At 44.9% G+C, this 16,020-nt stretch overlaps 1 pseudogene; it reads right to left on the bottom strand.

Annotated features, from left to right (window-relative positions):
* Window positions 1-1,500: 1,500 nt before the first annotated feature.
* Window positions 1,501-16,020, bottom strand: part of LOC101535196 (THAP domain-containing protein 1-like) — a 39,292-nt pseudogene continuing 24,772 nt past the window's right edge.

The following is a 16,020-nucleotide window of genomic DNA, read 5'->3' as shown; positions in this document are numbered from 1 at the left end:
TCATAGTGCAGAGTAATCCAGGCTGGCAGTATTCTGGGCCTCTTAGCTCCCCCCTCATCACCTCCTCCAGACCCTGGTGAGTGCTAAATGCGTGTTCCGGAGTGCAGTCACTGACGATGGATGATGACGATGACGTAAGAGCCCTGTTGGGATGTGAGTAGGCAGGTGTGATGCGGAGACAAGGCCATCCTGCTGGGCCGGACCAGCACAGCATCCTGCTCTTTCTGAACCTCTGCAGTGGCTGGCAGGGACCCTTGGGTCCTTGTCTGAGTCTTCGCTTGGAAGGAGCTGACCCATCCATCTGGAATCCAGCTCCTTACTTTTTCCTTCTTGCTCGTTGAGTCTCCTGTTTCACTCACTTCCTCATCCATTTCTCTCCCTGTTTATCTCTCTCACTTGAGGCTGGCATCTTGGCTCCATTCCTAGGCCAATAAACTGCAGATCATCTTCATGTTATTTGTCTGCAAAGTGTCTTCCCCTCTTCCCCAATCTCTTTCCCTCTCCCAACTCAAACAGATGCTCTACTAGTTTCTTAGGCTCCTGTAACGAAGTAGTGCAAATGTGATGGCTTAGAACCATAGAAATACTCTTTCCCATAGTTCTTGAGGCCAGATGTCTGCAGCCAAGGTCTTGGGGAAGACAAATTCTGGTGAAAGCTCCTGGGAAAAATCCTTCCTCCCTTCTGGTGCCTGCTGGCCATCCTGTGTACTCCCTGCCTATGTGGCAGCACAACTGGAATTTCTTCCTGAACCTTTGCGTTACTGTTTCCCTGCCCCCACCTGAACCCCATGGATCTCTGCCCAACTTTTCCTCTCTTTGTGGGGACAGTAGTCATTGGATTAGGGCTCACTCTAAGCCAATAAATCCTCATTTAACTTGATTACATTTGTCAATATCCTATGTCCAAACAAGGTCAAGTTCATGGGTCATGGGATTAGGACTTTGGCATAACATTTTTGTTTGTTTGTTCATTTATATTAGAAGATTTACAGAGAGAAGAAGAGACAGAAAGCAAGATCTTCCATGTGGTGGTTCACTCCCCAAGTGGCTGCAAAGGCTGGAGCTAAGCTGATCCAAAGCCAGGAACCAGGAGCTTCTTTTGGGTCTCCCACAGCAGTGCAGAATCCCAAGGCTTGGACTGTCCTCTACTGCTTTCTCAGGCCATAGGCAGGGAGCTGGATGGGAAGTGGAGCAGCTGGGATTAGAACCAGTGCTCGTAAGGGATCCTGGCGTATGCAAGGTGAGGACTTTAGCCACTAGGCTACTGTGCAGGGTGCAACATAGCTTTTTTGGAATCAGATAAGAGATGCCCATGTAGTTACATCTTGCTTGGCATTTTTTTCCGACAATTTTACGCTATATATATAATTTATTCTTAAAAATATTCTGAATTGCTCTTATATAAATAAACAAGCGTTATTTTTTTCAAACAAAACTCCTTTACAGGCTAAAAGAGGGTATGTGGTATTGCCCCATTAAAAACTTAACCTATACTTCTTTCTATGCTGGCACTTCTACTATCTTAAAGAAGCCATTTGGCAGGATCATGTAACCTCTTTCTGAAAAGCCATCTTTTCTCTTTTTGCAAGTGTGCAACCTCCTTTAGCAGAGCTGCCATCCCTGTCTTCTGCATCGCTGCTGCGCCGTCTTGAGCTTCTGTGAGTTTTTCAACTTGTTTGAGTTGTTGAATCCTCTTCCTGTGGTGCATGGTGACCTCCACGGTGTCATTGTGGTTACAGAAAACTGAGAGCTTGTGGGGCTCTGCAGGGGAGGCATCAGCAGCCCAAACACAGCGTCCACCTGGGAAACGGGAGGTGTTCAAGGAGGTGGGGGCAGCTACTCTTGTGACTCCAGAAGATCTTCCTTCTTGTCATGTGGTCCAGTGCAAAGAAGTATTGTGGACACAGCATTCTCTCTCAGGAGCTTGTTGTTGCACTCCCCCTTAAACCAGTGCCAGCCAATACTGCTGTACTTGGTGTGCTTAAAGTCTTTTTTTCCTGAAAGCTGCTTCCATTTTTTTTTTTTTTTTTTTTTTTTTTTTTTACAAAGGCTGGGTCGAGTCAGTGGAAACTTGTGGAAAGACATGGGCTTTTGCTTGGTGTTTTTCAAAATGACACAATGATTTATTCATTTGAAAGAGTATGAAGAGAAAGAGAGAAAGTGCCTCCATCTGCTAATTTGCTTCCCAAATATCCACAACAGCCAGGGCTGGGGACAGGCTAACGCCAGAAACCAGGAATTTCATCTGGGTCTCTTACTCGGATGCCCGGGGCCCAAGTACTTGGGCAATCATCTGCTGCCTCACCAGGCACGTTAGCAAGGAGCTGGATTAGAAGCAGGAGGACTGGATCTCAAACTGGCGCTCTAATCTGGGATGCTGGCTTTGCAAGTGGTGACTTAACCCCCTGCCCTACAATGCTAATTCCATGGAAAATATCTGTACTGCCTCTGAAGGATACCTACTTTGGTAAAAATCTGAGTTTGCATCCCTCCTCTGCTTTCAGACAACTGATCTTAGCTTCTGTTTCCATACTTGTAAAGTGGGGAAAGTGATACTGTCTATGTGCGGCTGCTACATGCTAGGTACTTAGCACTGGCCCTCTCACATGGGACACCTCCTGGTTCTCATTGTTACGCTAGTAGACTCCTCTGTCTTCCCTCCTCCACCTGAGTACAGTCACATGGACTTAGAGCAGATACCGACAAAGGACTCAGGTGTCCCAAATGGATATTTGACATCCTCAGACCTGCCCACTGTTACCACCATAAGCCCTCTGAGCTAGATAACAAAAGAGCTCCAGAACTACCCAGGAGACAAGTTCAGCTTTCTTTTTTCATGTCCTTCCCTGTCCTTGTGCTGTCCACTTGCTAAGCATAAAGCAGCTTAGAGGAAATGTTAGGAAAGCAAAGGTTTCCAAGTGGCAGGGGTGTGAGTGTGTAAGCTTAGCTCCCCCAGGGGGCTGCCTTCTGTACACAGCTTTCCCTCTCCAGTTTCTGTTTGTCCTGTAAACAGCCAAATTCCCCACGGGGTGGTATAGAGCACCCTGCCTTGGCTCTCTGCTGGTTTCATGTGCTTTGATGCTGGTGTGGCTCTTAAGTAGTGGCTGGTAAAAAACAAACCAGCACTTGTTTTATTTAAAAAAAAAAAAAAAGAAAAAGAAAGCCAGTCTTTTATCTTTCAGGTTCCTCTAAATTGCCAAAGATTTTATTGTCTTATGGAAGAGAGAGGAAACAAGTAGGGTTTTATCTTCTGCCTGTGCCAGGCAGCCACATTGAACATCAAAGCTGGAAGGGCCCTGGAGAGTGATGGGGGAGTAAAACCACTGGGGACAGAAAGAAGCTGGACCACACCAGGGAATGCTGGGTGCTCCCAGGCAATTGCGTGGCTTTGGTGGTAGCTGGGCAAGATGAGAGAGAGCTGGCAGTTGTAACGGAGACAGGGTTGGTTCTTAGAATCTGAGGGCCCAGCGCTGTAGCCTGGTGGCTAAAGTCCTCGCCTTGATCGTGTTGGGATCCCAAATGGGTGCCAGTTCTAATCCTAGCAACTCCACTTCTCATCCAGCTCCCTGCTTGTGACCTGCGAAAGCAGTTGGGGACGGCCCAAAGCATTGAGATCCTGAACCCACGTGGGAGACCCAGAAAAAGCTCCAGGCTCCTGGCCTTGGATCGATTCAGTTCCAGCTCTTTTGGCCACTTGGGGAGTGAATCATTGGATGGAAGCTCTTCCTCTCTGTCGCTCCTCTCTGTATATCTGCCTTTCCAATGAAAACAAATAAATCTTTTTTTTTAAAGGTTCAAAGTCAAATTCATGAGACATATTTTTGGAGAATGAGATGCTGTCTTCCGATTCAAACGGCCTGTTGAAGAGGTAGGACAGCAATGTATCTGTTACAGCAGGTACCTTTCTAAGCTGCACGTATACGGAGGCGGGGCTTGGGACGCGCACTTCACACGCGTCACCCCCTTAGTCCTTGTTACAAGCCTGAGAACGCCATTGTTAGCCCCAGCCTGCAGGCTGGAGGTTACACAGCCGTGGGATTCAAACCCAGGACTGATGCTGTAATTACCTCTTGTTTCATTTCATTTTATTTTTTTCTGATTAAAGTACGTGTAACTGAAAATGTACTGCCTTAATCATTATGAAAGTGTTCTGTTCATTAGCATGTTGATAATGTATGTCCTTCTCCCTAATTTTTCACCTTTTAAACTGAACGTCTATACCCAGTAAGCTAACAGCTCCCCGTCGTTGCCTCTCCCCAGGCTCCAGCGACCCTGTCTCTGTGAATGCCACACTCAGAGGACAGCAAATGGTTTTTGTCTTTTTATAACTGGCTCATTTCACTCAGCATAATGTCCTCCAGGCTCATCCAAGGATATCGTGTGTCAGAATCGTCTTCCTTTAAAAGATGAATATTTCAAGATATGGGCATGCCACATTTTATTCATGCATCTGTTGAGAGATTGTTTTTTTAAAGGATGTATTCATTTTACCAGAAAGGTAGATCAGATTTACAAAGAAAAGGAGAGGCAGAGAGAAAGATCTTCCATCTGCTGGTGCACTCGCCAAATGGCCACAATAGCTGGAGCTGATCTGATCTGAAGTGAAAAAAGCAGGAGCCTCCTCCATGCCCCAGTGCAGGTGCAGCATCCCAAGGCCTCGGACCATCCTTCGATGCTTTACTGGGCAATTCAGCAGGGAGCCAGGTGGGAAATAGAGCAGCTGGGATACAAACACATGCCCATATAGGATTGTCACTGGCAAGCGGAGCATTAGCCAGTTGAGACCCATCACATCAGTCCTAGCACCCCTACTTTTTTTTTTTTTTTAAAGATTTTATTATTATTGGAAAGCCTGATATACAGAGAGGAGAGACAGAGAGGAAGATCTTCCGTCCGATGATTCACTCCCCAAGTGAGCCGCAATGGGCCGGTACGCGCCAATCCGAAGCCGGGAACCAGGAGCCTCTTCCGGGTCTCCCATGCGGGTGCAGGGTCCCAAAGCTTTGGGCCGTCCTCAACTGCTTTCCCAGGCCACAAGCAGGGAGCTGGATGGGAAGTGGAGCTGCAGGGATTAGAACCGGAACCCATATGGGATCCTGGGGCTTTCAAGGCAAGGACTTTAGCCGCTAGGCCACGCCGCCGGGCCCTTGATATTGTTAATGTACCCAGTTGTACACTAGCATATGTGTATATGAAGGGCCAAGACATGGGGAATTTTTTTTAGTAGAAATTTTTCTGCAGGCCTGGTATGATAGCCTAGTGGTTAAAATCCTCACTTTGCATATGCCAGGGTTCAATATGGGTACCAGTTCATGTCCCAGCTATTCTACTTCCCATCCAGCTCCCTGCTTGTGGCCTGGAAGGACAGTCAAGGATGACCCAAAGACTTGGGACTCTGCACCCGTGTGGGAGACCCGGAAGAAGCTCCTGGATCAGCTCTGATCATTGCAGACACTTGGGGAGTGAACCAGCAGGCAGAAGATCTTTCTCTCTGTATCTCCTTTCTGTATATCTGCCTTTCCAATAAAAAATAAATAATTAAAAAAAAAGAAAAGAAATTTTCTGTGAGTGGAGGGTAGGAATGTAGAAGTAACCTTTAGCAACAGATCAATATTCACATATCATAAGTTGGTTGGTAGTCTTGCTGGGTGGGCGTTTTGAGTAAGGGAACAGATGCAGACCGAAGCAACATTTATATATCTAAATCTAGTCATGGTGCAGTAACGTGGCTGAGTGTATTCCTCACCCCTGCCCTGGGGGAAGCTTAGGGGAACCTTCCCCACCTTGCTCCAAGGGGCCTGTTAGGTCTATTATGAAGTTCTGGTGGGTGTAGGTGTTGGGTGGGTGGGTGCATGTTAGGGGTTCCAAGTCCAGGAAGCCCTTCATGCCGTGAGATCTCAGATAGGAAGGAGGGAGAAGGTAGCGGGGAGGGTTCATAACTGCATAGGCGCTCAGCTCTTTCCTGAGACAGCTGCCTATTCTATCAGGTTCGTTTTTCATTCACAAATGGCCCGAGCAACGGGAACCGGGTCAGGCTTAAGACAAGAGCCAGGTGTCTCAGCAGAAGGCCAAATCAGAAGCCCAGAGCATCTAGGATTCCAAGGATGCATGTATCCTAAGAGGTGGCTTAACCTACAGTGACACAATGCCTTCCCCTCAGTGGATTGTTTAACTGATGTGTTCTGAACTTTGTAAAAAGAAAGCACTTTGGGAATTGTAGATATTGGGGCTGAATAAAGAAAGTTCATTCTTTGGGAAAAGTAAGGTTCTGGAATCTTCTCCCCATCATTCATATTCCTGACCTCCTTGGGCATTCTCACTATATGCTTTCCCGCTTTTTACTGGATTTTTCTTTCCTTGCAGTAAGGAAAAATCTTATTGGAGAAAGCTGTGCCAAACCTGAGAACCTCAGGCCAAACTCAGCAAGGATGAGGAGTTTTCCAGTAGAAACTGACTCTGTTTGTAGGGATGGAAGCCAGTCTCAAAGGCTGCAGCTCATGGTGGATGGGGCAAGTCTTTTCACATCTTCTGTCCAGCTCTCTAATTATACTTTTACTCACTCAAGTTCTTAGTGGTTTCCTATGTGTTATCCTGCCTGGAAGCTCCTCAAGGGGATATGGCATCTGTCTTACATTCTGTTTCAACATCAGATGCCTCTTTAGGTGGAAGGCACTCTGAAACACCTTGGTGATCCCTGCCATTTTTCTTGGCTGTCTATCAATGATTTGTTGTCTTGTGAATGAAGAGAAAACTCAGGAGACTAAGACCATTCAGTGTAGTCTGTACATTCTGTGCCTGGTTTCGCTTGAGTTTCTCTGTTTCTTTTGACCTGATATGTGGATATTTTAGCACAGGTGATTTTTCTCCTGGGATCCATACACTTCACCGTAGGAATGATATGTGCTTTCAAGTCATTGTCAATTTCCCTCACCTAGGCCTTAAAAACAAAATCTCCGATTCATTAAGTGCTGATTGTATGAGAGGCACTTTGCTAAGCTTATTAATGTATTATTTTATCTCAGTTTCCAAGTAACCAGGATTCAAACAATTCATAGTTTACAATAGAGAAAACAAGGCTTTCATGACCCAGTTAAGTGACCTTCTTGTGATCATGTGCCTAACCACAGAGTCAGAATTTAATCCCAGAACAAACTAGGACTAAGAAGTTTGTCTAGTTTGCTCCTTATTTATATTTGTATGCTATGGTAGTGGCGGGTAGGTGAAGGGGCAGAATCTATTTCAGACTCTAGGAAAAGAAAACTAACATCTCTATATTTTGTTAAGTCTAAACTCTTAGCATACTTGAACTGGGAAAAGTGGTTGGGGTCTTGGGTTAGGCACTAAGTAAGTAAGTGAGTAACTTTTTGGCATTCCCATGGTGTATTTGTAGGGTGGAAAGTTGGTGCTTTTCCTCACCCATTGCAGGAGCCACAGCCAACACCCTGTAACAAAAGGTTAACAGTGTTCACGGATTGATTTAATCATAGTTTTATGTGATACAGCAGCCTTTGGAAATGGAAAAAAAACCACTGTTTTTATGCATAGATTTAATGAAGCATGGGAAATCACACAGATGTAAGATTGGAACCAAGGGGTGTGAGCTGTGGGCATCAGGTGAGGGGAAATGCAGTAGGGCAAGTCGAGGACTTTAGTTACTAGGCTATTGCGCTGGGCCCTAATTCTCCCCTTTTAAAGATTTATTTTATTTACTTGAAAGGCAAAATGACAGAAAGTTAAACTGAGACAGATAAATAAAGTAGCTCTTCATCCACTGGTTCACTCCCCAAACAGCTGCAATGGCTTGTGGCTGGCCAAGCCACAGCCAGGAGACAGAAACTTTTATCCTGGTCGTCCACGTGGTGGCATGGCCCCAAGTACTTGGATTGTTCTCTGTTATTTTCCCAGGTGCATTAGCTGGGAGCCAGATTGCAAGTGGGACCACTAGGACCGGAACCAGTGCTCATATGGAGTGTCATGGTGCTGGCCCTGATTTCAACTCTCATAAGGGCAGGAGAAAGTCAGATTGGTATACCTAGGTTTTATGGCTTAATTGGGAGAGGAGGAGTTGTAGTTTCTTTGACCTCACTTTCAAGAAGAGGAAGCTTGCCTTTGTTCTAAATACAAGGGAAGACAGGAAAATGTCAGAGAAAGCCTTTGTTTCTGAGGTCTTTCAATATTCTTTAGCCCAAAGCATTCAGCACTCTAAAGGGTTGTACCTTGGGGTATCGTTTCTGAACTCCAACAGTGATGTTTTTTCCCTTTTTAATTAGATTTCTGCTTTTCATAGACATCTTGCAAAATCACAGACCATCCTATGACTTTATTTATTTGTCTTTGCAAAAGCTGGAGGTGACATGGTTTTCTGGGAGTCGGATGTTTAGGAAGTCCTGGTAGCAATGGTCTTGGGTTAAATTTAGGTCAATATGCAGTTTGATTTTTTTTTTTTTTTTTTTTTGTGGTTCTCCATCTTCTGTCTTGTTATTCTTCTCATCTTTAAAGTTAACTCACTTACTCAACTTCCCATACCAAGTTCAGGGGCTTGTGGCTATGGCTTTTGCTACTAGGGGAAAAATTAGATAAAACCATTTACTTGACTTATTTGTTCTTAGTGTAAAAGAATGCTACAGGGAAACTATCTTAAAGCACAGTGTGATAAGGGTGAAGATCTTAGACTTTGGGGCAGAGGTTTTTAAAGGTCTAATCTACATTCCTTCCCAAGCTGGCCCTCTCCAAACAGAGGGGCTTGTGTCTGTTTTTCCTTGAGCTAGAACTTTGTGCCTCCCACCTAGCTGACGTGTTTATTATTTAGGTCTCAACTCAAGCACTGCCTTTCCAGGGAAACCCTTGTTGACTTCTGTGGTTATTTCAGATTTCCCCAACTTAGGGTGTTAAAGCACCATGATCACTCCTGCTTAACACTTGTCATGGCTTCCATTTTTCATACTCTTAGGTGGAGTGTTGTAGGCTGACTCTCCTACTAGTAGACTCCTGGTTCCACGAGGGCTGCGGTCGAGTGACACATGGTTTATGTTGTGCCATCAGTTAATAGCTGTTGATTGAAAGGACCAAGAACCTTCAGGGACTTTGGGTACCTCGTTTTCCTTTCCTTCTGTCCCATTATTTACTGAAGATGAAGAGCAAACATCATTATCTTTCTGAAGAAGCCTGTAAATATAAAATCTGGCAGAGCGAACAAAGATGGCAAACATTCTTTCCAAGTTCCTTATGGGTTCTGTGCCAGGGAGGCATGTACACCCTTGTGTTGCCCTGGGCTGAAGTCTTTACTAAACATCTCAGAATATTCCTTGGGACTCCTATTGAATCACAGTGTGGACAAACCTGTGGAACCAAACTTGTTCAAGGCCCGGAGCCCCAGGATGCCACCCTCCTCAAAAGTTGTTTGGCATGACTCAAGCCATTAAGCCAGGTCTCCCTACAATGCCAAGTAAATTTCAGTGTTGACTATTTCTGGTTTTATATTGGCAAAAAGAGTTGTCCAACTTTTGTAGTTCAGATCTTGGCCATTTAGAACAAGTCTTCCTTCACTGTTCTTCCTGCAGGCCCTGGCAGTCACATATTGTCATTGCTGGGTCCACCTTGCCCTGGGAGGTCTTTCTTAAACCTGCAAGACAACGCTCTGGCCTCAGACCAAACGTGGAGTGGGAATGGCTGGCTTCTTGGCAGCTTTTCTGTTCCACTGACAGCAGCCTTGCTTGTGGAGGCGTCTGGTATCAGGAATATCTTGAGCTTGGGTCCTGGGAAAATTCTTCTCTGTTGCTTTTGTGGAGAGAAAAAAAAATGTTAAGACTATCTGTGTGTAGTATGTGTGGGGCAGATTTTATGCCAAGTGTTTTTAAAAATGCTAGAACAAACCAAGATAGATTCCATTTTAGAAACGGCATTGATTATTTATAATTGAGACTTTTGTAACTTGTAATGTTAAAGAACAGAAGTATGTTATAGTAAGAGTTTCAGAACCACAGTTATTTTTGGAGGAATGATGGTAAAGATTTAAGAGCCAGGAGTTGGGATCTTCAGTCCAAAAACACTGTATTTGTCTAAGGAGCTTGCATAATTGTTTTTGAAATAACAGTGATAAAATTAGTGATCAATTGTGTAGGCTCCCAATCAGGTATTTTCTGTGTAACATCTGGAATCTTGTCTCTGTGAGCCTGCCTATAAACTGGGGTGGGGGTATAATTCCTGCCTTGTGGAGTTGTCAGGGCTATTTGAGATAACGTATGGAAGTACTTAGCATAGCTTTAGGCACACAGTGTGCCCAATGACTGGTGGCTTTAATTGTAATTATGATTTTTGAGGGTAAATATTTATTATTATTTTTACAAGATTTATTTACAAGGACAAGGAGATTCACATAGAGAGGGAGAGAGAGAAAGATTTTCAACTCACTGGTTCACTCCCTAAGTGGCTGCAATGGTTGGAGCTGAGCTGATCTGGAGCCAGGAGCCTAGAGTTTCTTCTGGGTTTCCCATGTGGGACAGGGTGCCAAGGCTTTGGGCTGTTCTCAACTGCTTTCCCAGACCACAAGCAGGGAGCTGGAAGGGAAGTGGAGCAGCCAGTATACAAACTAGCACCCATATGGGAAATTGGTCTATGCAAGGCAAGGACTTTAGCCATTAGGCTACTGTGCTGGGCCCAAGATTTATTTATTTGAAGGAGAGAATTACAGAGAAGGAGAAAGAGAAAGATCCCCCATTTGATGGCTGAGCCCTCAACATGCTGACAACAGTTGGGGCCTGGTCAGGCCGAAGCTTTATTCAGGCCTCCTACAGAAGTGTGGAGGTCCCATCCGGGTCTCCCATGTGAATGTTGGGGTCCAAGCACTTGGTCCATGTTCACTGGCATTTCCCACGCTACTGCCAGGGAGCTGAATGGGAAGTGGACCAGTTGGGACTCGAACTGGTATCCATAGTAGATGCTGGTGTCACAGGTGGCTTAACTGGCTATGCCACAATGCCAGCCCCTTTATTTATCATTTCTAGGGTATTCCTGAATCCAAACTGACACCTCTAGGCTGCTCCTGAGGGCGGCAGGAAGAAGAGGACTGCAGATTTAAGTGATGGCATGGAAGGTGCAATGAGGAAGCAGAGGGAGCCCATTCTAGAAGAATTATTAGTTTCTATCAGCAGTAATCACATTTGGTTAATGTTTACAGTTTACAACATGTTGCATCTTTCTCCTTCCAGTAGTTTTTTGTTATTGCTGTTAATATAAACACCTATGGGGTAGAAGATATCAGCCCAGTTTTTAGGTAAAGAAATTGAGGTCCAGGATCTTAAAATGACCACAAAATTGCACTGGGAGAAAGTAACAAAATTATGGAACTTGGATAAATACAGACTGTCCAATTCCAAACTTACACATCATTTCTATTATTTCACAGCATTAAAACTTCAACCTTGGGCCCGGCGGCGTGGCCTAGTGGCTAAAGTCCTCGCCTTGAATGCGCTGGGATCCCATATGGGTACCGGTTCTAATCCTGGCAGCCCCACTTCCCATCCAGCTTCCTGCTTGTGGCCTGGGAAAGCAGTCAAGGACGGCCCAATGCATTGGGACCCTGCACCCACATGGGAGACCTGGAAGAGGTTCCAGGTTCCTGGCTTCGAATCGGCGCAGCACCGGCCGTTGTGGTCACTTGGGGAGTGAATCATAGGACGGAAGGTCTTCCTCTCTGTCCCTTCTCCTCTCTGTATATCTGACTTTGTAATAAAAATAAATAAATCTTTAAAAAAAGTAAAAAAAAGAACTTCAACCAAACTCAGAATTAGGAGTTTAAAAGTACGTATTCTGGGTCCGACGTGGTAGCCTAGTAGCTGAAGTCCTTGCCTTGCTTGTACAAGGATCTCATATGGGTGCCGGTTCGTGTCCCGGCAGCCCCATTTCCCATCCAGCTCCCTGCTTATGATCTGGGAATGCAGATGACAACAGCCCAAAGCTTTGAGACCCTGCACCTGTGTGGGAGACCCAGAAGAGGCTCCGGGCTCTTGGCTTTGGATCGGCACAGCTCTGGCCATTGTGGCCATGATTGCGGAATGAATTAATGGACAGAAGGTCTTCCTCTCTCTCTCTCCTCCTCTCTGTATATTTGACTTTCTAATAAAATTAAAAAATAAATCTTGAAAAAAAAGTATGTATCCCACTTCTCTAACAAATCATGCTGCTCTCTTATTTGCCTGGGAGAACAGGTTGATAAATCCTCTTGATTTTGTTAACTTGTCAGTTCCAGTCCCTTTGAGGATATGTGCATCTGTAGATGAAGATATACAGGCATTTGGGGACTTAAGTCCAAAGTCACAGGGCCTGGTCAGGCAGGAGTGAGCTAGCTGAGGCTCGTGGAACTGCAGTCTAACCTGGTCCCCAGAGAGGAGGCCCCTCTGACGGTGCAGTCCTCCCAGCCCAGGAGCAGGTGTCCAGAAGACTCCTGTTGGTGTGGATTCAGCGATACTAGCAGCGGACTTGAACACGTCCTCTGCACAGGCTGCAGTTACATGAATTCCTTGTTTGCGGTGGACAGCTCACCAGGGTGTAGAGTGGCTGCAGGAAGGGGGTTGTCCTGGCCTGGTTCTGGCATCCATTTGCTGAACCACTCAACATGCCCCTCTTTGATAGATCCAGTCAGTCTTGCTTATTCATGTTGTTATCCTTTCCAGGGATAACTGGTTTAAATGTGGACCATAAAAAGTAAGATTACAAATCAAGCACAAAACAAACCAACCAGCCCCAGAGATCACCCAAGGGGTGAGAACAGATCTGAGTAACTCTCCTCCCTCCCTGCTGCTTTCACAAGTAGACAGCCGGTCCTGCTTCCAGGGTGTCCCCACCCTTGGCCTTGAGAGTGAAATCAATCAAGTTCTGTATGCAATGATACTCCCAATTCAGTGAGTTTGAATGAATTGTTGTTAAAATGGTTTTAAATGTAATGTTTTGTTCTTCCTGCTTGCAAACTAAAGACCTTGGCACTAATGTAATTTCTTTCCACTTATCTGTGGCCGCTAATTGATATCCATTGCAAATTCAAAATCATGCAGTCCTTTGTCCAGAGTCCAAGGCTTTTCAAGCTCACATCTGCAAACTTCTTTTGTTCTCTAGCGAAAAATCAGTTTACTGTTCAATCCTATATAAGTATACTGAATCTCCACATAAATACTTTGATTCAGGGAAAGGCTGGGATTTTTTTTTAATTGCATGAATTTTATTTTTGATAATTTTTACCTAGTTGATTAGGGTACAAAGGGTCAAGAGCTAGAGGGAAGGCGGTGAGACCATTGTTTTGACATTCTCTTCTTCGCTGCTGTATCTGGGGGGAGGGGAGGGAGAAGGGGAGAAGCCACACCCACAGGCTGGCATCTTAAACATTTCAGTGAAGCAGTGGGTGACAAACGCACTGGTGTGGCCAATGAGTCGATTATCATAGAAAAAAGTGTGTGGGGGGGAGGAGTTGGAGGGAAGTTTGACTCCCAAACTGTAAGAGGCATCTTTTCATTGTGCAAGTATGCAGAGCAGCAGAGCAGCTTCCTCCTAGCGCAGGAAGAACTGAAAGACAAGAGAGAATACGAGCAGGGACAGAGAAAGCAGGGGAAATTGGCATAAACCTTGGGCCAAAATGCGTCGAGTGTCTCTGTGTCTGGGAAGCCAGTGGCAGCATCAAGAATGGCCTTGGACAAAATCCATTTTTCCTCTGAATCACAGATGACATTGAACCATGAACTAAAAGGGAAAACTGTCAGTGTTTTGTCTGCCGACAGGCTAGTTCAGTATGCTGGGGTCATGGGGCGGCAACGTGGCTTAGTAGGCTAAGCTTCCGCTTGAGGCATCAGCCTACTTTGGGTACTGGTTCGAGTTACTGCAGCTGTACTTCCAAGTTTTTGGCAAATACAAAATAAGAAACATTACTGACCATCCAAGTTTTATAATGCATTTTATGAAAAAAATAATGAATTTGGTCTCCATGAAATCAGAAGATAGGGGGGTGGAAGAAAACCAGAAGTTTAATAGATGACGTTGATAACAATGAAGTGATATTCCACAAATGAGATGTGAATTATCTGGTGCCCCTGTGGTGTCTTAACAGGATAATCCTCTACCCTGTGACACCTGGATTCCATTTGGGTGCCAATTTGTGTCCTGGCTGCACTTCTAGTCCAGCTTCCTACTACCTGGGAAAGCAGTGGGAGACGACCCAGGTCCTTGAACCACTGCACCCATATGGACTTTCCAAAAGAGGCTCTAGGATCCTTGCTTTACTCAATTCTGGCTGTTGTGGCCATATGGGGAGTGAACCAATGGATGGAAGCGCTCTCTCTTCTCTTTGTCTCTGTACATCTACCTTTCAAATAGAAATACATGAATCTTTTTAAAAATAAAGTATCTAATTTAATCCTTCTAAGTAATATAACTAACTAAGGCAATATTTTCTGGGAAATTATTTTACCTTTTTTGATTGATGAACTACTTTTTTTTAAAGAAAAAGATTTATTTATTTTTATTGGAAAGTCAAGTTAACAGAGAGGAGGAGAGACAGAGAGGAAGATCTTCCATCCAATGATTCACTCCCCAAGTGCCAAAACAGTCGGAGCTGTGCCGATCCTAAGCCAGGAACCTGGAGCCTCCTCTGGGTCTCCCACACGGGTGCAGGGTCCCAAGGCTTTGGACCACCCTTGATTGCTTTCCCAGGCCACAAGCAGGGAGCTGGATGGGAAGCAGGGCTGCCTGGATTAGAACTGGCAACCATCTGGGATCCTGGCACATACAAGGAAAGGACTTTAAACACTAGGCTACCGGGCTGGGCCCTGATGAAATACTTTTACCTCCAGGTTATTTGAACCTATTTGGGAAAAAGAAACAAATCTAGGCTAATGAGTCACTGATGTTGAAGGCACAGAAATGTTGCTAACTTACAGAGTATTCTACTAGTTCTGTTAAAAGTTGACATTATTTTATGACAAGATAAAAAAGAATCGGAGATTTTAGATAGTATAAATTTAATGCTAACTTTATCACCCAATACTAGTGCAATGAAAGAACATCCAATTTATTAGATGGTAAGAATTGCCTTAATTGATGAACAATGTGAAGTAAGTGAAGGAATCTTTACATCACAGGCCTGGCCAAAGTACCTTTGCTAGCTTGTTACAGCACAGTGTTTAAACATCTGGATGCTAGTGGACACGGGCTTTTGTGAACACTGGAGACTGGGGCAGACCGTGTATGCACTTTCTGCCTTGGTGTTCTTATCTGGGAGTAAATGGAATCTAAAGGAAGCCGTCATCATCCTCTCTCCTAATTACTGGAACACTTAAGTTTCAGACAACAGGCGTGTTTGGTTTTGTCTTTGACCCACTAGAATGGCAAGACATGAGTGCCGTATTGTATTGACCCTGAAGAAAGCAGGGAAGTCTCAGTTCCCAGTAGCGTAATCCACAGTTAGGTTGACTCCTGTGATGCCAGCAAGCTGAGCTGTGACAGGATGTCAGACCACTGCTAGCCACTCCTGAAAACAGGAACTAAAAAGCAAGTAGAGGCCCCAGTGCAGTAGCCTAGTGACTAAAGTCCTTGCTTTGCATGTGCCAGAATCCAGTATGGGCGCTGGTGCTCATTTCAGTGCTCCACTTCCCATCCAGCTCCCTGTTTGTTACTTGGGAAAGCAGTGGAGGACGCCCCAAAGCCTTGGGACCCTGCACCTGCGTGGGAGACCTGGAAGAATCTCCTGGTTTAGGATTAACTCAGCCCTGGCCATTGTGACCACTTGAGGAGTGAACCAGTGAATGGAAGATCTTTCTGTCTGTATCTCTTTCTCTGTATATATCTGTGATTCCAATAAAAATAAACAAATCTTTTAAAAAATAAATTATATGGGATCCTAGCAAGTTCAAGGTGAGGACTTTAGTCACTAGGATATTGGCCCAAGCCCAGATTATCTTTCTGAACTTATAAGCAATGTGACAAGTGTAGCTGTCCCTCCTTATCCAGTACTCCCAAGGGACGCCTGAAGCTATGTGT

Source organism: Ochotona princeps, chromosome 15 (genome assembly GCF_030435755.1).
Source record: "Ochotona princeps isolate mOchPri1 chromosome 15, mOchPri1.hap1, whole genome shotgun sequence".
In the NCBI taxonomy this organism is placed as follows: Eukaryota; Metazoa; Chordata; class Mammalia; order Lagomorpha; family Ochotonidae; genus Ochotona; species Ochotona princeps.
This window is presented reverse-complemented; position numbering and strand designations above follow the sequence as displayed.